General features: G+C 36.5%; 1 protein-coding gene and 1 long non-coding RNA gene across 3 annotated transcripts in view; both read left to right on the top strand.

Annotated features, from left to right (window-relative positions):
- ZFPM2 (zinc finger protein, FOG family member 2) overlaps positions 1-24,086 on the top strand; it is a 470,612-nt gene that overhangs the window by 335,105 nt on the left and 111,421 nt on the right. The window lies entirely within an intron of this gene.
- LOC115506336 lies at positions 19,725-23,066 on the top strand. The gene is made up of 3 exons (XR_003966322.1): positions 19,725-19,802; positions 22,460-22,465; positions 23,055-23,066. It is a non-coding gene; the product is annotated as an uncharacterized LOC115506336 (long non-coding RNA).

Below are 24,086 nucleotides of genomic sequence, written 5' to 3'. Positions count from 1 at the left end.
TCATGGAGCCAAACTATTTTTACATCACTGAGATGTTATTTACACACTTCCACTGTGTTGGCATTTGCACTGATAGGACAGAAGCAATGGTGGGTGAAACTACTGGAACTTCAGCATGAGTCATGATTGTGGCACCAAACTATTAGAAGACTTGTATTCTTCCACCAGGCAGTCAAAATTACAACAAGTGAAAAAGAAGACATTGCTACTTGAGAATGTTCTTGATGGGGGCACCTTTGTGGCTCAGTGGTTAAGCATCCAACTCTCGGTTCTAGCTCAGGTCATGATCTCATGGTTCATGAGTTTGAGCCCTGCATCAGGCTCTGCACTGACAATACAAAGCCTGTTTGAGATTCTGTCTTCTCTCTCTCTCTCTCTCTCTCTCTCTCTCTCTCTCTCTCTCTCTCTCGAAAGTAAATAAATACACATTAAAGAAAAATAGTGTTCTTGATGAAGCAACAGAATTTAATTCTTTTATTAAATCTAAACCCTTGAGTATGTGTCTTTCTAATATTCTGCTTGACAAATGGGAAATACACATTAAGCACTTTTGTTTCATACTAAAGTGCCATGGTTGTCTCCAGAAAAAAAAGTTTGTATGCTACTTGAATGAAAAGTAAAATTAACTACTTTTTTCATAGAATACTACTTTTGCAGGGCACCCGGGTGGCTTAGTCAGTTAAGTGTCCAACTTTGGCTCGGGTCATGATCTTGCAGTTCATGGGTTAAAGCCCTTTCATCGGGCTCTGTGCTGACAGCTCAGAGCCTGGAGCCTGCTTCAGATTCTCTCTCTCTCTCTCTCTCTCTCTCTCTCTTCCCTGCTCATGCTCTTTCTCTCTCAAAAATAAACATTAGAATACTACTTTTGCTTGAAAGAATGTCTGACAAAGTATGTTATTTATATTTGAGTATTTGGCAGATATTTTCTCAGAAGTAAATATTGCTTCAAGGAGAACAACTGACAGTATTTATTACCAATGATAAAGTCAAGCTTTAAAGCAAAAATTAGAATTTTGGAAATTTATATGAACTTGACAGCTTTCTAATAACTTAACAATTTATCTGATAGATTGATGTTGATAGTTATGAATGTGATTTTGTTGATGTTATATGATGAAATGTGCCATTATTTGAAAGATCATTGTAACTCAGTAGACCAATATTTCCAAAATAATCAGTGTGTATAATAATGCATTAAACATTGGTAACAGATCCAGTCAGCATCCATTTACAATATAGAAAAATGAATTTAAAGCAATAGACTGTGAAAAGTTAGTTTACGTAGGGTCAGATTCTACTCTGTAAGTCACCTTCAAGAATATAATACTTGTTGGGGCACCTGGGTGGCTCAGTCGGTTGAGCGTCCAACTTCCTCTCGGGTCATGATCTCGCGGTTTGTGAGTTCGAGCCCCACATCAGGCTCTGTGCTGACAGCTCTGAGCCTGGAGCCTGCTTCACATTCTGTGTCTCCCTCTCTTTCTGCCCCTCCCCTGCTCATGCTCTGTCTCTCTCTGCCTTTCCATAATAAATACACGGTAAAAAAAGTTTTGAGAATATAACACTTATTGAATTTTGGTGTAGTATCAAAGAAGAATTCCCAAATTATCTGAAAAGGCTGCTAACTAAAATCCTTCTCTCTTTTCCAACCACATATCTACATAAGTGTAGATTTCTTTCTTATATTTCAATCAAAACAGCATCGGACAGTACACTACAGAGAAGCAGATAGGAGAATCCAGCTGTCTTCCGTGAAAGCCAGATGTTGAGGAGATTAGCAAAAATGTGACCCAGTACTACTTCTGACTACTTGTTCTGTAAAATGTAGTTCTTTTTCATTAAAAAGTTTCTTTTTGTGGTGAAATGTCATGTGTTTATTAGTTGTTATTTTTAAATGAATACGCATTTTACAAATTTCTTAGCTTTGGCTTATGTTTTGATACAGTAATAGGTAAAACCCACATAAACCAAAGGTTTGGGGGTCGTCAGTTTTTAAGAGTGTAATGGAGCCCTGAGGCCAAAATGTTTGAGAATCACTGTGACAGCTCACATGGAAGGACTCTGAGAAGGGACAATTCACAGGCTGTGGATTCAGGCTTCAAGGCCCAGACAGGCCACTGGCTTCCCTTAGAAATACACACCTTCGGTAGCAGTTTCCAAATTGGGAAAATGCTCAGCTGGCCTTGTCCCTCCCTACCCCTTCTGATCTTTACAAGCCTTTACAAGCTGTTCTCCAATTCATTCAAAATAAAAAGGATTTTTAAACACGCACTGGCCTAATTTTAGATGAAAGTGAAATGTCAATTAAGAAGTCTAATTTAGCTCTAGCCACTAAATTAGCTTTTTCTACCTTACAGAGCAGCAGACAGTGTGGGGCAGACGTGGAGAAAGATGACTGAGCTGACATTTCAGTATGCTGGTTTTGCTGACCTGCATTTTCTTACAACGGGAAAGAGTACTTCAGGCAGTAGAATTATTCTTTCCTTAAAAAAAAAAAAAAGTGGGGTATGTTCTTTGTCCACAGCTGCTGTTTCAACTCTTTCTTCTTTTCAAAATTACAAAAACTGCTCATGATGGAAGCCATAGTTATAAAAGTAATCGGTTTGGACTTCCTAGGTTTTAGAAAGTATATTTGAAGTCTTATGGATATTTCATCAAACCTGTTAACTTTGCTAAGGAATGAATCATCGCAAGTAATTATATATACTTAATCCTCAGCAAAGATAGATTGTTTCTTCTTATCCCCAAATATGGCACTACTGTGACATTATGACTCTAGCATTCCTTATGATACTGACACAGAATTACTTTAGTTTCTTTACTGAACTTGGTGCTAAGAGGATAAGAATCACATTGTAACTTTTTTCGGAATTCAAAAACCTAGCAGACTTTAGAAGGTTAATGACTGTTTTTGATTTTGAATGAAAGCTCAAATTGGCAAATTAGTCAATAGAAAATGTATTGTCATAATTGATTGGTCATTGTGAAAGACCAAGTTATGTAAATATTGCGTTTTTGTATCCTTTATCTCAACAACCTGAAGACCATATTCAGGATGTGTAGGTACCATATGATAGAGGGAAAAGACTAATGAACTACTTATGCCAATACTTAGGTTTTGAAACATTTGTTAAAGTTTTTTTTTTTTTAAGTTTATTTATTTTCAGAGAGAGCATGGAGGAGGGGCAGAGGCAGAGGGAGAGAGAGAATCCTAAGCAGGCTCCACGCTGTCAGCACAGAGCCCAATGCAGGGCTCAATCTCACAAACCATGAGATGATGACCCGAGCCAAAATCAAGAGTCAGAAGCTCAAAAAAAAAAAAAAAAAAATTTCAAAAAAAGAGAAGCTCAATCGTCTGAGCCACCCAGGCACCCAATACTTACTTTACTCTTAAAATTTCTCTACTGCAAACAAATATTATGTCCAATTTCTAGGAAATCTTTAGGGAGATGTAGTAAAATTAGGGCCATGCAAATAATACTGGACTCCCTATGTGTATACACAATTTTCAGTTAAAATATATATAAAACATTATAATGTATTCAAGTTCTTTCCCTTTAAAATTCTCTTTACCTTAATTTTCATTACTAAGTATTCCAGACACATGATTTTGCCTCCTGTTATGGACTCACCTACTTTGCATTTGTTTTTAAAATAACATAGTGTAATGCCTAGTTTGGGGCAAATGCCAAAAAAAATACATAGAATGATAATGCTCACAAACTATAGGACATCATTAAATATTATTTTCCTTTGTTTTATTTTGTCTATTTTATAAAGGGTGTGTGTGTGTGTGTGTGTGTGAGAGAGAGAGAGAGAGAGAGAGAGAGAGAGAGAGAGAATAAATCAGGATTACTTTGTAAAAACCTGGTTGAATCCATCATTGTATTCATATTTAGATCCATCAGCTTAGGATCTAGTTTTTGATAAATATGATGGGGTCAGTAACCGTAATCCTCTTATGCTCCTCAGGCAATATTTACAGATATGATTCTCCTCTTTTTTGATGGGTGTGGGACTACAGCTCTAGGAGCAAAGGTCTTGAAAGTGCACCCAACCAAGGGTACATCATCCATGATAACACTGTCAAAACTGTTTTCTTGCTACTCCCATGCAACTAGCCAGACACTTCTTCAGTTGCTGGGAAGAAACGGTGGGAAACATTTTGCATGAAATCACCTACCAGTTGTCGGAGCTCTTTTTCCCAAAGAATTTTGAGAATGCCCAAAGCTGCTGGTAAATGAAGAAAGTGTACAGAAGTGGCATTAGCTGGGACTGACAGTATGTATCCAACAAAGGCCAGACCAAAATTGCGCTGGATTTTATTCTTTTTATATCCCAATAAGAGATACTGTTTCTTCTGCGCCTTCTAAAAATATATAATTTTACATGTGATGCGAGCACCAAACATGCAATATATATGAATTACAAAGCAAAAACAACAAACATCCGTGAATCTACCATCCAGATAAATAACCAGAACTATAGAAGGACATTCATTTATGTCTATACTTATCTTCGTCACATCCTCCTCTCTGTAAAATCTCCCTCTTTTAGCAATGAACCTCCATTCTGCTTTTTACACATCAGCCCTTTCCCTTGCCTTTAAAAAATAGCTTGATCATCAGGCGCCTGCCTGGCTTAGTCGGTTCAACGTTCGACTTTGGATCAGGTCATAATCTCACAGTCCATGGGTTTGAGCCCCGCGTCGGGCTCTGTGCTGACAGCTCAGAGCCTGGAGCCTGCTTTGGATTCTGTGTCTCCCCCTCTCTATGCCCCTCCCCAACTTGTGCTCTGCCAATAAATAAATAAATAAATAAATAAATAAACAAACAAACAAACAAACAAAACATTAAAAAAAATTTTTAAATAAAATCTTTATGAAAAAATACTTTATAAAAAATAGCTTTATCACATGTGTGTATTCCTAAAGTATATATTGCTTGGTTTTACTAGATGACATATTTTTTATTCCTTGGGTAAATTCTGTATCTTACTATTAGAATTAAGAAAAAAATAAACTATGGAGGCTAAGGCTAAGGCTCCTAAGGCACCTCTACTATGGAGGTACCTGGGTGGCTCCCTTGGTTAAGCGTCTGACTTCGGCTGAGGTAATGATGTCATGGTTCGTGAGTTTGAGCCCTACTTCTGTCTATGCACTGTCAATGCAGAGCCTGTTTGGGATTCTCGCTCTCCCTCTGTCTCTTTGCCCCTCCCCCACTCATGCATGCTCCCTCTCTCTCGCTCTCCTCTCTCTCAAAATGAGTAAATGTAAAAAAAAAATCTTTTTACTGTGGATTTTGAAAATAAACCAGCTTGAGAGCATTCATTATTTCAGTTGGTAAACTCAGTATTGATATATTGGCAATAGATCTATAGCAACTAGCTACTTTTATGAAACTCATATTTAAGATCTGATTACTATAGTGTCTCAAGAGTGAGCATGTTTTGGGGCGCCTGGGTGGCGCAGTCGGTTAAGCGTCCGACTTCAGCCAGGTCACGATCTCGCGGTCCGTGAGTTCGAGCCCCGCGTCGGGCTCTGGGCTGATGGCTCAGAGCCTGGAGCCTGTTTCCGATTCTGTGTCTCCCTCTCTCTCTGCCCCTCCCCCGTTCATGCTCAGTCTCTCTCTGTCCCAAAAATAAATAAACGTTGGAAAAAAAAATTAAAAAAAAAAAAAAGAGTGAGCATGTTTAAATTTCTTGATACATATATTTTGCCATACAGTATTTTAATATGTCAGTACATGTTTCACTACCATGACATTCTCTATCCCTTGAGAGTTTTAAGTATTACGATTAAAAAAAAAAAAAAACAAACAAATCTTTGGTATTGAAGTAGGTTAAAATAATGACTTCTTCAATTTTTTCTATTAATAGTAATAAAATATTTTTTGTATTTTTTCTTTTTTGTATGTAACCTATTATTTATGAATATGTTGAGTGTTATTTTACAGTTCCTCATTTGTTGTTTTAAGTTTTTCAATTTGTTTTTTTTTTGAAAATTTTATTTTTTGTTTTTTTAACTTTTTTCTTTGAAAATTTTAGTCTTAATTAGTGAAATTTTTCTTTTTGAGGTGTCTAATATATAGATCATTCCATTTACAATTTATTTGCCTCCTGTAAATCTTGGAAAGACTGTTCACATTTGGAGATTTAATAAATAGTTTAACAGTCCTTTTTTACTTAAGAAAATCACTGTAACTCTTTAATCTGTAATGGTATTATTAATTATAATAACAAACTTGCCAACACTCCTGGGGTTCTTACTGTGCATCAGACAGTTTTCTCGGCACTTCACATATTTACCAATTTAATCCTTTCAATAACCTGTAGCAATGGGCACTATTATTATCTCTGTTTTATAGCTGGGGAATCTGAAGCCCAGAGAGAAGAATTTGCACAGAGAGAAAATAGAAATGGAAGCAAAATCGTCATCTCTTAATGTCTATGCCCTAATGCCCCTCTAAAACTGATTTTGAGTTTACTCCTTCTTACATTTATGTCAGTAAATGGTTTGAAGTGTAGATCTAAATAATTATTCTTAGAAGAGTGAAACATTCCCCAAACTGATTTGTTTGATCTACCAAATAAATATATTCTAGGTTCTTTTTAGACCAGTCGATTCTATCTATACTTTCATCTTTCCTTATTTTTAGATCATAGTGATTTGATTTTATACCTTTATGGTGTTTTAACATATTACCTTACATTATTCTTTTCCAAATTATTTTAGATATCTTCATCTATTCTACCAGATGAAAGAAATAATTTTATTTTGGGGCGCGTGGGTGGCTCAGTGGGCTGAACGTCCTACTTGGGCTCAGGTCATGATCTCGCGGTTGGTGAGTTCGAGCCCCGAGTCGGGCTCTGTACTGACAGCTCAGAGCCTGGAGCCTGCTTCTGATTCTGTGTCTCCCTCTCTCTCTGCCCCTCCCATGCTCATGTTCTGTCTCTCTCTCTGTCAAAAATAAACAAACATTAAAAAAAAATTTAAGAAATAATTTTATTTAGTTCTAAAAGAAATACTTAATGAGATGTTATTTAACATTACACTGCATTTATAAATCAATTTGGAAGCAAATTGTCATTAAAATATTTTCTCCATTTTAACTCTCTTTATATTGGTAAATTCTGATTTCTATCAATACATTTTTTTCGCATGGGTCACATATCTACCTTGTTAAAATATTTCCACGTATTAAACTTTTTCCATATAGTGAGTAGTTTTGTTGTAATTATGAATAAAATTTTGTAGCAATTATATTTTTCTCTAGTAATGATACATGAGTGCTGTTAATCTTTAAAATATTTTTTGTCTGATATAAATAATTATCTAATTACTCATGGGGCACCTGGGTGGCTTAGTTGGTTGAGCGCTGGACTTCAGTTCAGGTCATGATCTCACGGTTCGTGAGTTCAGGCCCTGCATCGGGCTCTGTGCTGACACCTCAAAGCCTGGAGCCTACTTCGGATTCTGTGTCTCCCTCCCTCTCTCTCTCTGCCCCTACCCCACTCACACTCTGTCTCTCTCTGTCTTGGGGATAAATAAACATTAATTTAAAATTTGTTTAAAATAAAAAATAATTACCTAATTAATCATAATCTCTGAATAATGACTTTTTGGTCACCTTTTATGGCTTTACAGTTCTAATTATTGTTTCCTGCCTTATTACATTGGCTACAACTTCTAGAGAATTTTAAATACTATTGTAATAGCAGATTTTTAAACATTTAAAAACCTGTTTTAAATGAAAATAAAGATTGAAGGCATATACTATATAATTATATTTTACGTATTTGTTCAACCTAAGCCCTATATTTCAGGGAGAAACAGTTTAGCACAGCAAGGCATGGACATTGGCTTTCCTATTACCATACTTGTCTGGCCAAAATACATTTTTCAGGAAAAATTACCATGGACTTGATCTGCTTTATTGTAGCAAAGAGAGTTATTTTAAAATTCTGATTGCTATCATCCAAATAATGGAAATGACACAGAGGGGAAATTTTTGAAAAGCTTCACCTGGAACGCAACACTACTTGTCATTCCTAGATTTATCTCATTCTAGCTACTATTTCACTGTTAAGACAGTAATAGAGGGGCTGGAAAGAGGAAAATCTGTGCCAGGGGTAAAATCAAGTACAATTTTCTATATTCTGTTTTTTCAAATAGCACATAATTCTCTCTCTTTCTCCCTCCCTCCCTCCCTTCCTCTCTTTACCAGTAAAGAGTAACTTTACAGAGTACACTAAAGAGTTTGTTAATTATACATCTTATCTAAACTTCATTTATGATCAAGCCTCATATTTTTGGCTAAAAAATACATACTTTATAACTGCTCCCAACAAAGATTAATTTCTTAGTAAACAAATAATTAAGTTGAAAACGAAATCCACACAAAGGTATAATCTTCAAATGCATTTTAGATCATTCATGTTGGCATGGTTAACACATAATATTCTAAAATGTTCAAAGAATCTAATATAAATGCCTATGAGGATTCTGAGGGTCACTGGTTCTGTGACAACTCATTTAATGCTTCTGTTACTGCTTTCCTAACCACAAAGATAAAAGCAATACATTTTGAGTTTATTTCTTTGTTGAAACAGTTATAAGATGGTTTCTATAAGATATATTACTGGAAAGCTGAAACATGAGAAAAATGAAATAATACATACAGGACAAACTCTGGTTTCATATACATCAATGTTCATATGTACATCAATGTACATATAGCCTTGGTCTACCACTGGCTAGCTATGTGACATTGAACAAATTATTTAATTTCTCCCTAAGCCTTGCTTTTTTCACATGTCAATTATTATGAGATAACATTTACTATTTTCTGGTTCTGTAAATGTCAGCGCCAGAATGATGATGATGATGATGTTCATTTGAAAAAAGATCTCTTACGGTCACCTAGGTAGCTCAGTCAGTTGAATATCAGACACTTGTTTTCAGCTCAAGTCATGATCCCAGTGTCCTGGGGTCGAGCCCACATTGTGCTATTAGCACAGAGCCTGCTTGGGATTCTCTCCTTCCCTCTTTCTTTGTCCTCCCACACACACACTGTGCACGGGCACTCTCTCTCTCTCAAAATAAATAAACTTAAAACAATAAATAATAAAGGACCTCTTAAACTGACTCCTCTTAGAGAGTATGCATTTTTATACAACTATTATTCAGATCTGTTCTGTAGAGACTACAGATTGCACCGATTACCCAAATAAACTCAAGTAAATCACTGAAGTGCATGTTGTATAGAAAATGTTCAGGGATGCCTGAGTGGCTCAACCGATTAAGTGTCCAACTCTTGATTTCGGCTCAGGTCATGACCTCACAGTTGAAGATCAAGCCTTCATGGTGTGAGCACAGAGCCTGCATAGGATTCTCTTTCTCCCTCTCTCTTTCTCTCTGTGCCCCCCCCAAATAAACAAACAAACAAACAAACTTTAAAAAAATTAAAGAAAAATTCAGGATCCTAGATCAGGAGATAAAAGTGTTAGATGTGAATCTGCTACATCCCAGCTGTTCAAGCCTCAGTTACTATGCCTGTCAAAAGGAAATACTTGTGTTTCCTCTCTTATATGATTTGTTATTGTTAAGATTAACTGAGATAACATGCATGGAACTCATTATAAATCTGTGCAAGATGATGTGAATATATTTTTCTAAATACTGCATGGAGATTAAAATCTATTTCATGATATTGTAGAAGCAGCTAAGTATCTTAAGGCCTGATTGACAAATGCAAACATAGGTGAAACGGACTGTAAAAATTATATATTATATATTGCTGATTTTCCAAAGTCTTACAAAGCTAACCAACTGTAAACACAATAGTGTTTATAATTTCATCACTCAGTATTCTAAACATTTATTTATTAAAATTAGACATTAAAAAAAGTGATTGTCAGGTTTTAATCCTTTTGGTAATTACAAATCTTCATTGCATGACTTGGCAAGTCCTGCTGAAATCTGATGATTCAGAATTGTTAGGTCTACTTCTTTACCAAAGTTTACCATTCACTTACTTGTATGAGATGTTTTACAATTTGTGATATAACTGAAGTAAGCTTTCATCCCTAAAACAGGGTAGAGAATGGTAAACACTCTTACCTAGGTTGATAAAGATCTCTGCACTCCTAAAAATCTCAACTAACATTTTTAAAAGCATAACTTTCTAACTTTCTGTTAAAGAAAAATACACTAATGCTGTGACTACAGTTATACGACGTTCTGCATTATCCACAGTTTATTTAGGGTGAGAGAGAGCATTCCCTTAACTGAAAGCCCCTTCTTTCTCAGGTTTATTCCATTCCTGTTAATGAAATGTGTGATGGCTCTTGTGTCAGGGAATTAATGATACTCAGTAAGTAAAGAATGAGAAACCTGGGTGGATGAATTATGCCTCTTCTTCGGTTCTTTTCAAAGAGGAAAATTGAAAGATCCCATAGCATCACACTTATTATGATATTTAAACTATGAGAATTTCATCAGATAAAAGAAATGTTAAATGAAATCCTCTGTCTAAACACTCATGTCAAGAAAGGCAATTTTAGTTATGCAGTGGTGTAGCATTTTGTTTTTTCTGCAATAAAGCCATCAGATCAATAAAAAATTATGTAGCAGATTATTATTACACTGTGCTCACCATAGCTCTAATCGTAAATAATACAGCAGTTATCCTGGTTATATTAATTATAATTAGAATGCAGATAATGCAGACAGTCTTTTATTACTAGAGCCAAATCAATTTTCCAGTGTTATTCGATGCAAGGTCACACAAAGTTGTGGGAGCTTTTAGACTTCTTATGAAATGGCCTGCCTGCCTGTGAAAGGAGACTTTGGCTCAGCTGTGCAAGACACATTGACTAGGAAGATCATTGAAATAATTACAGCCATGAACCCTTGCCTATGATGGCAGAATTTCATTTTATAAAGTAAGCATAGCTGTAATCCAGCCTCCTTTATGGTAGGAAGCCTCATAAATCTTTCAGAAGAAACCAAGTCTTGTGTTTAGTGGTAAGGAGGAAATCAAAATGGATTCGTTTGTATTGTTCATTTCTCCTCATTGCCTTTTTGTTCCATACCTTGCATCATATTTTTTAAAGGCATTCCATATGTAATCATCTAGTAATAATAGAGGGAAACCACAAAACAACAAACTAATAGAAATACATTAGGTGTGCAGTGTTGGTGGATGAGATATAGGCTGATTTCACATACTGTCACAAGACGACTTTTATGAACCTGGTTTAGTTGCTCAAAAAGAGGCCATGAGATGAGAAGAAGGTTGGAAAATGAGACAGAGGTTAAGTTCAGAGGAAATCATTTTGCATATGCCTTTACAATGGTCAAAGGGAAGTACGCCCTCCATAGCCCCAAGGTCTATGAAGCCAGAGACTGTGGTTCAGGATAAACCCATGTATTTGGGCACCAGAAATGGGCAGCATGCTAATTCTAGAACCCCTGGTTGAGCAAATCTAATAGTGATGGATAGCTTATGTGTTATCGATGTTCCCCACTTGACAAAACTCCGTCAGGTTGTTGAGTCAGTGTTCAGGCAGGACACCAACCCGAGTAAGATCAGGCAGGTGATTCAGGCAACGTACTGGACTGTGGGAGTAAAGGAATAGAACTAGTAGGGAATGTGTCAGAATATAAGTTGGAAAATTCATGACCCAGATAAAGGCATTGGTGGTCAAGAAATGTTTAATCACTGCTCTAAGGTATCTTTGGGGCCATTGTGACCTACACACCATCAATACTTGACCTCTGGCTAGAAAGACATGTCCATTCTATTGACTATTCGGAAATGTATGCATCCAGGTGGTTAAGAAACTTTCTTCTGAGAACTTGAGAAAGTCAACAGTGTTGAAAAAAAAAAAGAGCTATTAGCAAAGATAGGAAATGGGAGGGTATTTTGAAGAGCAGAGTTAAGAAGTTATAACCAAAAGGGGAGCCAGGCTGATAGCCAGGACTCTACTCTCAAGCAAAGAACAGAGGGGAGTGTGGATGAGCATACAGCGTCAGTCTTCCAGAGAAGCCCCTTTTGAAGTCCTGGACTAAAGCACTGACCTCAGCCAACTGGTTCCCGCACGGGGCCGGCACATGAGGTTGAGCAGTGGTCCCTGTCTGTAAGGAAGGAAGGACCACTTTCAGCCCTTGAGGTCTCAAATCCTGTGGATAAAGGTAAGATTGTAAATAAATAAATAGACAAGTTCCAGAGGCAGAGATGGGAAAGAAAAAAAAAAAGCAGGAAGATCTAAATGTCAGGTCTCTAGAAATTACAGCACTAGAAATAAATAGTAATAGAAAACCCTTGTCACTGTTTATTAAGTTTGTGAACTGCACTCTCTCTTAGGGACTTTACATGTGTGTGGGTTTTGTTTTTTTATTTTTTAATTTCTTTTTTTAATCCATCACCATCTATGAGGAACTAGGTGCTATCACTAGTATTTTATAGATGTAAAAACTGGGGCTTTCCCAAGTCATACATTTGGCAAAAGGTGGGGCCAGAATTCAAAGGTAGGTTTTTCTGTAATCTGATATTCTACCTCTTAACTGTTACATACTGCCTCCAGGCTAGCAAAATTTACAGAGATCTAAATTACAGGGCAGAAGCCATTATGTCTTTGAAGATCTCTCACCTAAGTACTGTGTTCTCTAAGAATATGGGACCAGGAAGAGGGAGAATACCTTCTGCTTTTTAATAGCCAGAAGCCACAAATGGTCTTTCACTTAAACAAACATCCTGACCATTTGACCATAACATGGATTCATAATTCTTCTCTTCAGTAGCATTTACATAGTTTAAAGCCACCAAGCTTCAAGAAATGTTCTTGAACCATCTAGAGACTTAGGTACAGTGCTTTTAAAATTTGAATTGTATGGGATAATCCAAAATGGTAAAGTAAAACTCTCTGCTTAACTAGAAACACCCTCAACTACAGTATTGAAGTTAAATCATTTTCAAAAACATCAATAAGGTTTACTTTCTTCTCCTAAAACATCAGTTTTATTTCAACACATGGAAAAGAAATTGGGGTTCTGAATGTTTCTGACCTGAAGCACATAAGCGCATAAGAATGTTGGACTATTTTAACATAGCATTCTATCTGTTTTGTTGAAGAAAGAAGTTGGGTGAAAATGTATGGAAAAATAAACTGTTGATTATGTTCTAATATTTAAAAATAAATATATTTAAATATGTAAGAGCAATATTTGAAAAATCCAACATGGCAAAATGGACAAAAACCAATGGAAATTGGAATTGAGAGAATAAATTTCATAAGTTAAAGGGGAAAATTGATGCTTCATTATGAAAAAAAAATGTCTTAGGTCATGATTACTTTCTAAAAAAAGAGTTAGGAGTTAAAACAAAGACTACCTAGGATTGATGGATTTATGTGAAGGAAATTTTAAGCCAAAGTGCCTAAGATGTATCAAAATGTTAACAACTTTGGATATACTTCAAATAGATTTATTTCTAAAATCTGAAACTTATGAAAGAGGTATAATAGGAGTCATAATGTATTGTACTTTAAATGCAGAAAAAATACTAAAGGTGTCCCATTTTTCCCAGTCAAGGAATTTTAGATATTCTGCATTGAATCTCTATCATTTTTCTTCTCCCTTCTGAAAGAAAAACACAGCTTAACTCAAATATATCCCCATAAGATTTCAAGTTCAACGCTTTTCTTACAAAATATCTTTAAAATTTCTTCTTTGAAAATATATTTTATCTTCTATTGTGAAAACATGTCTTTCTTTAAGATAAAGGCTAATTCTTACATAACGCTTACTATGGACTTGGTGCTGTGTAATAATTACTTTCAAATGTTAATGTATTTAATCCTCACAAATACTGCATTTGAGGTAGATACTGTTATCTTTAGAGGGGGAAATGGAGGTACAAAGAAGTTATATAAAGGTCACACAGCAAGTGAGTGGTGAAATGAGGCTTTGGGGTGCTTGGGTGGCTCAGTCAGTAGAGCCTCCGGCTTCGGTTCCACTGTTCTCATGATCTCACTGTTCATGGGGTTGAGCCCCGCGTCGGGCTCTGTGCTGACAGCTCAGACTCAGAGCCTGACGCCTGCTTCTGATTCTGTGTCTCCCTCTCTCTCTGCCCCTCCTCTGCTCACACTCTGTCTCTCTTTCTCTCAAAAAAAAAATGAATAAACACTTAAAATTTTTGTTTTCAAGAATGAGGCTTTGAACCCAGGCATGCCAGCTCCAGAGTTTGCCCTCAAATCCAGCACTATTCTAAATCTTCACAGTAAGATTTTGCTAAAATGAAACAAATCTACCCAACAACTAGGTGTCTCTGGTTTATTTCCCTTTCTCAAAACACTATGAATTCCATGATCGGTATCACGGAAGGTTAGGTTTGGGGGGGGGGGGTTTGTTTGTTTTTTGGGGTTTTTTTTGGTTTTTGTTTTTTAAGTAGCTCTCTATCTCAGAGGTACCTTGAGTATGAGCAGACATATGAATTGCTATGGTAACTTCCAGTGCTTGAATAATAGGATTTGGGAATTATTTTGAGTGCAAAACATAAGAGAAAAAAATAGCGTCTAAATGTGACCTTGTCAACTGAATTAACTTCTAGGAGATTCCACTTTAAAATGATACGTCGAGCATTATCGTTTTACTGCTGAAAACTGGGAAGCTTTCCAAATTTTAACTTACAAAGTTATTGTACTTCCAAATGAGAAAAATGTCGTTTGAGGTACTTTCTTTTTCTTGAATACTGTGATAGATGGCTCTGTAATATCCTATGCAAATAGCCAATGTTGTAATTTGGAGCTGCCTGTAAGAAGTTACCCATAAACAGGGCATTTTAGAAGATTTCTGTTTAATTATTTACTGTGTGGCTTATGTGTTCCATCCTGTGTGGACTACTTACCGTTGGCTTTTCCTCAGCCAAGTTCTCTACACCATTTTCCTTCTCACACACCGACGCTTCCTGTCAATAGTATGTAAGAGATACCGAAGTGTGGCACAGAATTAATTCTGCATCGAAAGGAAGATGCAACATTTCTCAAACAGAACATTAGGCTTCTCTTTGGTTCATTTTGTTAGCCCTCCTTTTGCTTTCCCATATTTTATTGCAGAGCCTCCATGACCACAGGATCTATCTCATCAGCTGCTAGTCACGTGTAAGAGCACCTCTAGCAAAATCACTAAAAAATAGTACCCTTTTTTTCCCCTCATCAGTTGCCTATGTCAGTAATAGGGAATTAGCTTCAAAAATATAATCTGATTGAGTACATTATGTTGACCAGCCTTGCGCATTTCCAGGCTGCACTTACTTCATTGTCTCTGTTTTAGAAATGGCCTTTATGCCTCCTGGTCTCAACATAGAGCAAAAAGGACCATCTGGACACCACATATGAGGAAATCAGACATCTCTAGGTTAAATCATGCCCATAAGGACAATTTCTTGTCAGATAAGCTGCTGTGTACTTAGTCTGATAACTAACAGAATTACAATATGGTAATTCTAACTGGAAATCGTCCATTTTCATCCTCAGGTTTCCTCTTTTCTCCCCATTGGTAAGCACCCTTTGAGTCCTACTCCTGTGCACTTGTACTCAAAGCCACCCCCAGCTCTGTTTCAAGCCGTGGCAGCTGTGAAACGTCTGGACAGCAGAGTGTTGTGCTGTTGGCTCACGCATCATCACGCAGTGGGGCAGAAGCACATAATTGTGTAATGGAATAATTTGATTTCCTCCGATTTCTAGACACTTCACAAAATAAACAAGGCAGTAAAATGAAGCGTAAAGAGTAACTGGTGAGGTTTGAGTCTCACATTGCTGTCACTTGCTAGCCTGGGTGACCTTCAGTAAATCGCAAACTTTTTTTTTTTTTTTTTTTTTTCAGCTCTGGCTTCCTTGTCTGTAAAATGGGATAGCTTTCCTCATTTGTTTATCAAATAGGAACAGGTACGCTGGAGGGTCCCAGCTGATGGTCTGTTCTCTATGCACTGCCTGCAGATGTGTTATCTTTTACTCATCGTGAATTTTAATTATTGCCGTCATTTAAAAAAGTCAGAAGATGTTACATGAAAAAAAAATTTAGATTCTGTAGAAACAGGATTATTTGGCAACACTACTCCCCAATTAAAGCAACTAAAGGCCATGACACAACCTTTTCCCCTTCAGATAGCAGTCTCTGTTACAGTTCATTTCATTCCCCATCTGGCCTGCTTTGCACATTTCTGTGGCCTGTCTAGTCCCTGTAAGCATTTGAGTTTGTCACCTTTGATGTTTATAAAATCCCGTTTAGATTTAGCTGTAGTGTTCTTGACAAACACACTCAATTTGGACCTTGAAAACCAGCTTTCAAATACTGGTTCTTAAACTTGTAGATCATGGAAAGTCACTGGGCGAGAGTGATTTCCCTGGGCATTAAAGTGTTCATAATAATCGTTACATAATGGAATTATAGAGATTTAATGAAATAATTTGTATAAAAATACTTTGTAACAAACAAACACTAAATCTATAATGATTATTTGGTACTTTGTACATATCTTTTTAAAGAAAAATACGAGCGACTTTATTCATTAGACCTTAAGTTGACCCACGTTTCAAAAATTGGGTGTAACAAGATTTTATAAGGTGAATTACATATAATAATTGTTAAGGTGAATTACATATAATAATTGTTTTCCAAATTGTGTTATGGGACGGTCTGTTAAACCACATTTTCCCTCAGTTTTTTGAGTCAAGAAGTAGAGATGATGATTCACAAGAATACTATGAAGTAAAATACATGTTCAAAAGTTATTTGTGTTAGCTTGAAAAGGAGTTGTGTGTCAACCCCTGAAAGCTCCAATACCACATTACCTTTTTGTTGATCTTTTTTTTTTTTTTTTTTTCTCAAATCTTCCATTTTCTTTTCCGGTAGGTCCTGGTTACAGATGAATTTTAAATGAGGTAACCATGTTGTAATGGATTGAAAATACCTACCACAGGGCCCTGGCCATTTTAGGAGTTCAAAGAATGTTAAAACTCAATGAAACAGAACAAGAGGATAAACAGAAATAAGAAAAACTTGTCTTGCTACCTGAACTGGGTTGCCCCCTGTTCCCTTGCTGTAAGCAAGCAGGAATAAATTATGATTTATAATGATGCTTTGAAATTAATAACATCTTCCTTCAAAGAGCAGGGAATATTTTATACCTCATCCTAATTATGTATGTCATTACCTACTTTCTTATTCATCTGTTTAATATCTTGCATGGGGCAGACAGAATTGGATATGTAGTATTACCTAATTTTGCATGTGATAAAAAGGAAAACAGAGATTCAGTGCCTTTTTCAAGGTCAGTGATACGGCAGAAGAACTGGAACTAACAGTGAGATTACCTGGATCGTCAGTCCTCTCAACAAGAAAAGAATATTGTCTGAGTTCTTGATAAACTTTAAGCATTTAGAATATGTTCATCAATTATAAAAGACTTATGAGTCTGTAAAATGCTTCATTAAACCAAATAATAACTATATCCTTACAATACAAAAAGCAAGTTATTTCTTCATTGAACATTTATTGAAGGCATCAAAAATCACACAAAAATATCAAAATGCGAACAACAAACTATATAAAGTATTTACCACCAATGTAACAAAGCATTGATATCCGTATTTATTATTTAAAAAATTATATAAATGGATAAGACAACCACTAAAACCTGAATGAAACTGTAAAGGAATATGAAAATATAATTTACACACACAATTAAAATAACGAATCCAGTATGGCCAGAGCATTCTCTAGAGTAGCCAAAACTCTGTTTCTCATTGTTCTGAAAATAGGGTCAAATTTCTAGGCATGCCATATAAAATCTTTTAATTACATGATCCCTTGTTAGTTCTCTAGCTTTATCTTTCACCACCCTGTCTCCCCACATTCCACCCTGCCCTCCTGCATTTCAGCCAGTTCTCAGAATCCATCATGCTATGCTGACTCTTACCCACTACAATCCCACTATCCCTTACCCCTTTCTATTATAGAATGTGCAAAATGTAAATCAGTTACAAAACATCCTGTTCAGGTCAAACAACATTGGGTTTTTTGTAGCAAGAGTTTCTGGAGAAAAGACACAGTGCATTGATTTATATTATGCTACAGCTTCCTTCTTTTATGGGAAAACAGTAGCGCTTGTCCCTAGACTACATTACAAATAGCATTGTGATACAGTATGTGATTGTGTGCCTGTATTGTAAGGTAAGTCCCATCCTCAATTTACTGTCTTACAATGGGAATAACAATACCCACCTGAGGTATTGGATTCCCAATAATCCAATAAGAGTAATAATTACCTTATTTTATTTTATTTATTTTTAGCATTATTTTATTTTATTTTTTTACTATAATTTATTGTCAAATTGGCTTACATACAGCACCCAGTGCTCATCCCAACAAGTACCCTCCTCAATGCCCATCACCCATTTTCCCCTCTCCCCCCCCCAATCAACCCTGTTTGTTCTCTGTATTTAAGACTCTCTTATGGTTTGCCTCCCTCCCTCTCTGTTTGTAACTATTTTTTCCCCTTCCCTTCCCCCATGGTCTTCTGTTGAGTTTCTCAAGATCCACATATGAGTGAAAACATATGATATTTGTCTTTCTCTGCCTGACTCATTTCACTTAGCATAATACCCTCCAGTTCCATCCACGTGGCTGCAAATGGCATGATATATTTTAGAGATGAACCTTCTGGTAAGTGTTCAGTGATACAGTATGCCATTGAATAACTATTAGGTCCCTCGTTCCCTTTCTGGTCCCTTCCTTTTTTTTCTCTCTTAAATGAATAGTGTCAGAAATAAACTTATATCCCAACAAACCAATGTCCAGGACCAGATGGCTTCACTGGTGAATTCTACCAAATATTCAACGATTTTATAACTATGCTTCTCAAACTCTTCCAAATAACTGAAAAGGAAGGAATGCTTCCAAACCCATTTTACAAGGCCAACGTTACCCTGATACTAATATTGGACAAGGACACCACACACACAAAAAAGAAAATTATAGGCTAATATCCCTAATGAATATGGATACAGGAATACTTAAAATATTAGCAAACAAAATTCAACAATACATCAGAAGGATCATATACCATGACAAAATGGAATTTATTTGAAGGACACAAGGATGGTCCAACATTTACAAATCAACCAGTGTAATATACAACCTTAACAAATGAAGGATGAAAATCATATGACCATCTCTCTTTTTTTTTTTACTAAAGTTTATTTTGAGAAACACAGAGAACAAACAGGGGAGAAGCAGGAGGAGAGGGAGACAGACAGAATCCCAAGCAAATTCTACACCACCAGCATGGAGCCCGTGCAGGGCTCAAACTCACAAACCCATGAGATAGGGACCTGAGCTGAAATCAAGGGATGGACACTCAACTGACTGAGTCACCCAGGCACCCCTAATCATCTCAATAGATGCAGAAAAGGCATTGACAAAATTTAACAGAATTTTTTATTTATGATAAAATAACAAAATAACAAAATTTTTTATTTATGATAAAAACTCAACATAGTGGGTATAGGGGAAATGTAGCTCAATACAGTAAAGGCTATATACATGACAAAACCACAGCTGACATCATACACAGCAGTGAAAAGATGAAAGTTTTTCCTCTAAGATCAGAAACATGACTAGAATGCCCATTCTCACCACTTTTATTCAACATGGTATTAGAAATCCTAGCCACAGCAATTAGGCAAGAAAAAGAAGTAAAAGTAATCCAAATTTAAAGGAAGTAGTAAAATGGTTGCTATTTGTGGATGACATGATACTCTATATAGATAACCCAAAAGACTCCACCAAAAAGCTGTTAAAACTAATAAATTCAGTTAAGTTGCAGGATATAAAATAAACATACAGAAATTTTATGTATTATACATATGAATAACAAGCTATGATAAAGAGAAATTAAGAAAATAATCATATTTGCAATTGCATCAAAAAGAATAAAATGCCTAAGAATAAATTTAATCAAAAAAGTCAAAGACCCATATGCTGAAAACTACAAGACCCCGATGAAAGAAGTTGAAGAAGACACAAATAAATGGAAAGCTGTTCTAAGTTCATGGATTGGAAGAATTAACATTGTTAAAATATCAAAGCAAATCTGATTCTTGTGCAATTCCTGTCAAAATCCCAATGGTATTTTTCACAGAGCTAAGACAAATAATTCTAAAATTCCTATGGAACCACCGAAGGCCTTAAATAGCAAAGTGATTTTGAGAAAGGAGGGAAAAATTGAAGGTGTCATGCTCCCTGATTTCAAACTATATCATAAAATTGTAAAATAATCAAAACAGTATGATATTGACATAAAAAGACACATAGATCAGTGCAACAGAATAGAGCCCAGAAATATATATGTATATATATGTGTGTGTGTGTGTGTATACATAAAATCAAGTTTTATGTATATACTATCAAATGATTTATGAAAAAGGAGGCAGAAATATACAATGGAGAAATGGCAGTTTCTTCAGTAAATGGTGGTGGGAAAACTGGACAACCACATGCAAAAGCACGAAACTAGGCCACTCTCTTACACCAAACACAAAAACGAATTCAAAATCAATTAAAGACTTGAATTTAAGACCTGAAATCATAAAATTCCTAGAAGAAAACATAGATGACATTGGTCTTAATGATATATTTTTTTGGCTCTGACTTCAAAGGCAAAGGAAGGAAAAGCAAAAATAAAAAAAATGGGACTACAACAAACTAAAAAGCTTCTGTATAGTGAAGGAAAGTGTGAACAAAATGAAAGGTAACCTGAGTGGAAGAAGATATTTGCAAATCATCTAACCAATAGGGGGTTAATATCCAAAATATATAAAGAAATCATGCATCTCAACAATAAAAAAAAATCAATCTAATTAGAAAATGGGCAGAGAATCTGAATAACATTTTTCCAAAGACACATAGATGGCGAACAGGCACTTGAAAAAACACTCAGTGTCACTTATTATCAGGGAAAATCAAAACCACAATGAAATTACACCTCACATCTGTTAGAATGGGTATTATCAAAAAGATAAGAAATAAGTGTTGGAGAGGATGTGGAAAAAAGGAAACCCTCATATATTGTTAGTGGAAACGTAAATTGGTGCAATAACTGTGGAAACCTATATGGAGATTCCTCAAAAAAATTAAAAGTAGAAGTACCATATGTCCCAGCTATTCCATTTCTGGGTATTTATCCAAAGAATACGAGGGGGCACCTGGGCGGCTCAATCAGTTCAGCTTCTCTCTGCCCCTCCCCCCCTCAAAAATAAATAAACATTAAAAAGTTTTTAATAAAAAAATAAAAAAACAAAGAATATGAAAGCACTAATTTGAAAAGAAATATACACCCCTGTGTTCACCACAGTATTATTTACAGTAGCCAAGATACGGAAGCAACTTCCACGATGGGCGAATGAATAAAGAAGATATGATGTATGTGTGTGCATGTGTGTGTGTGTACACAAAGAAGATATGGTATGTGTAAGATATATACACATACACATGCAATGCTATACTATACACACGCACATATGCACACATGTACAATGCTATACTACTCAGCCATTTAGAAAGAAGGAAATCTTGTCATTTGTAGCAACATGGATGGAACTTGACATACTAAATGAAATAAGTCAGATGGAGAAAAGACAATAATTTATGATTTTACTTATATGTGGAATCTAAAGTACAAAACAAGCAAAACAAAACAAACTCATCTATACAGAGAACAGACTGGTGGTTACCAGAGGGGAAGCGGGTAGGAAGGTAGATAAAATGGGTAAGATGCTCAGTAATGATGGATAGTAACTAGACTTATGGTAGTGATCACTTTGTAGTGTAGACAAATATCAAATTATAATGTACACCTGAAAACTATATATTTTATATTCCAACTTTATCTCAATAAAATGAAGTAACATAATTATAGATAATTACAGTGCAAAGGACCTTAGAAGAAACCAGTTGGTATAATCTCGACTCCATGACCACTCTTCTATGCACTTCATGTTTTCTTACTCCATACTCACCACATTTACAATAACTGTTTGTCATTCACCTTAGTGGATTGAGCTCCATGAGGGCGATCACCCTGTGAGAGATTTCCCAGTCACTACTCCTTCCCCTTGTTTGCTAACCTGTCTGCTACAAAGTAACCTCTCAGTGGCTAAAGGGCTAAATGAAGGAGTCAGTTACACATGAGAAAACTGAGGGTTGTAGAGTCAGACAACTCACAGCAAGGAGTGACTGAAATTAGAAGGAGGAAAACAATGAAACCTACATATTCACCTACTAAGTTACTACAAGTAGCATGATTAATATCAGCTAGATCCTATTGCTAGATCCTATTGTGATTTTGTATTAAGTATACTGGAGAAACACAAAGCCAGGAAGAGAGCCAGTGAATGGAAGGCAAACGTGGCTGGCTGGGTAGGTGTCAGTCTGCTCTTTAAGGAAGGAGTTCAGGACTGGCCTCATCATTGAGGTGTCATTTGAGCAGAAATCTGAAAGTGGTGAGGAGGTGACCCATGATGAACATCTGGAGAAACTGTTCTAAACACAGAGGAAAAAAATGAGGAAAAGCAAAGGAGTCAGTATTGCTATCATCTAGGGAGTTAAGAGAATTTTATTCTTTTTAAATGTTTGGTTATTTATTTATTTATTTATTTAAAGAGAGAGAGAGGGAGAGCACTAGCTGGGGAGGGAGGGAGAGAGAGAATCCCAAGCAGGCTTCACACTGTCAGTGCCGAGTCGGACGTGGGACTCGATCCCATGAACTGTGAGATAGTGACATGAGCCGAAACCAAGAGTTAGACGCTTAACCGACACCCACTCAGGTGCCCCGGGAGTTAAGAGAATTTTAGACAGTAAGGTCACAGATGAATGTTGTGGTGGGGGGAGATCATAGGTTCTCATAGGTAATTATGAAATGCTTTTTTTTAATGTTTATTTTTGAGAGAGAGAGAGAGTGCGTGCACGTGCAAATCAGGGAGGGGCAGACAGAGAGGGAAACAGAGGATCCAATGTGGGCTCTGTGCTGACAGCACAGATCTCACAAGCTGTGAGATCATGACCTGAGCCGAAGTCCGACGTTTGACTGAGCCATCCAGGTGCCCCAAGGTTGGAAAATTATTGGAGAATTTGGAGCAAGGTCTGACATGAAGAGATTTATACGTTTTCATAGGATTATTCTGCCTGCTGTGTAGAGAATTGGGCCGGAGTTGGGGTCGGGGGTGGGGGCGCAGATAGAAGAAGGGAAATCATTTAGAAAACTACAACAATCCAGGAGAGAAATGGCTAGCACTTAATCACATGCTATACCTATTGCAACAGAAGCTTGGAAGTGTAATCTAGCTGTATCCTCAAGTAGCGGGGGGGAAAGCTGAGGTTTGGAGGCCTAATAGTCTTTGTCATGGGATTCTTTAAATCCCACTCCAGATGAGTAGTATACTGGTAGAGTGTCCTCCTGTGTATGGCTTCAATTCAATCTATTTGAATACCTATGTTGGAATGAAACTATGAAGTCCCTCTCCCTGCCCCCTTTTGGCATGTGACTACAGAAAAGCAGTGGTTCTCTGATGCACATGCGAACTGCGGATCAGTTCTCGAATAGGAATTTGCACTTCTAAAGTGATCACCATTGTTCCAAAAGCCTTGTGAATCGAGAAAGAAATTTCAGAATAAGAAAGGGAAAAAGCAGAGAAATTCTACAGTGGGCGACCACAAGGCTATTCCTGCGACTTTACCTGCCCACCGTGTACGTTCTGATGTCTGCATGCATGTGTGCACAGACAGGCAGCCGTTTCCCAGACACACACTATCACACACACACACATACACATACGCTTTGACAATCTTCCCTTCTTCTTCACCGAAAACATTTCTGGTTTCCTTAGCATGACTCATGATACCCTATTTAACCAGAATCACCAAAGCCGCCTTTTTCTTTCTCCTAGTTTCTTCTTCATCTATTAACAGCCTACAATAAGATAATCCTCTCCAAGGAGCCTACACAGTCTTTTCCAGGTTGAATTAGGAG

Source organism: Lynx canadensis, chromosome F2, assembly GCF_007474595.2.
Source record: "Lynx canadensis isolate LIC74 chromosome F2, mLynCan4.pri.v2, whole genome shotgun sequence".
NCBI lineage: Eukaryota > Metazoa > Chordata > Mammalia > Carnivora > Felidae > Lynx > Lynx canadensis.
This window is presented reverse-complemented; position numbering and strand designations above follow the sequence as displayed.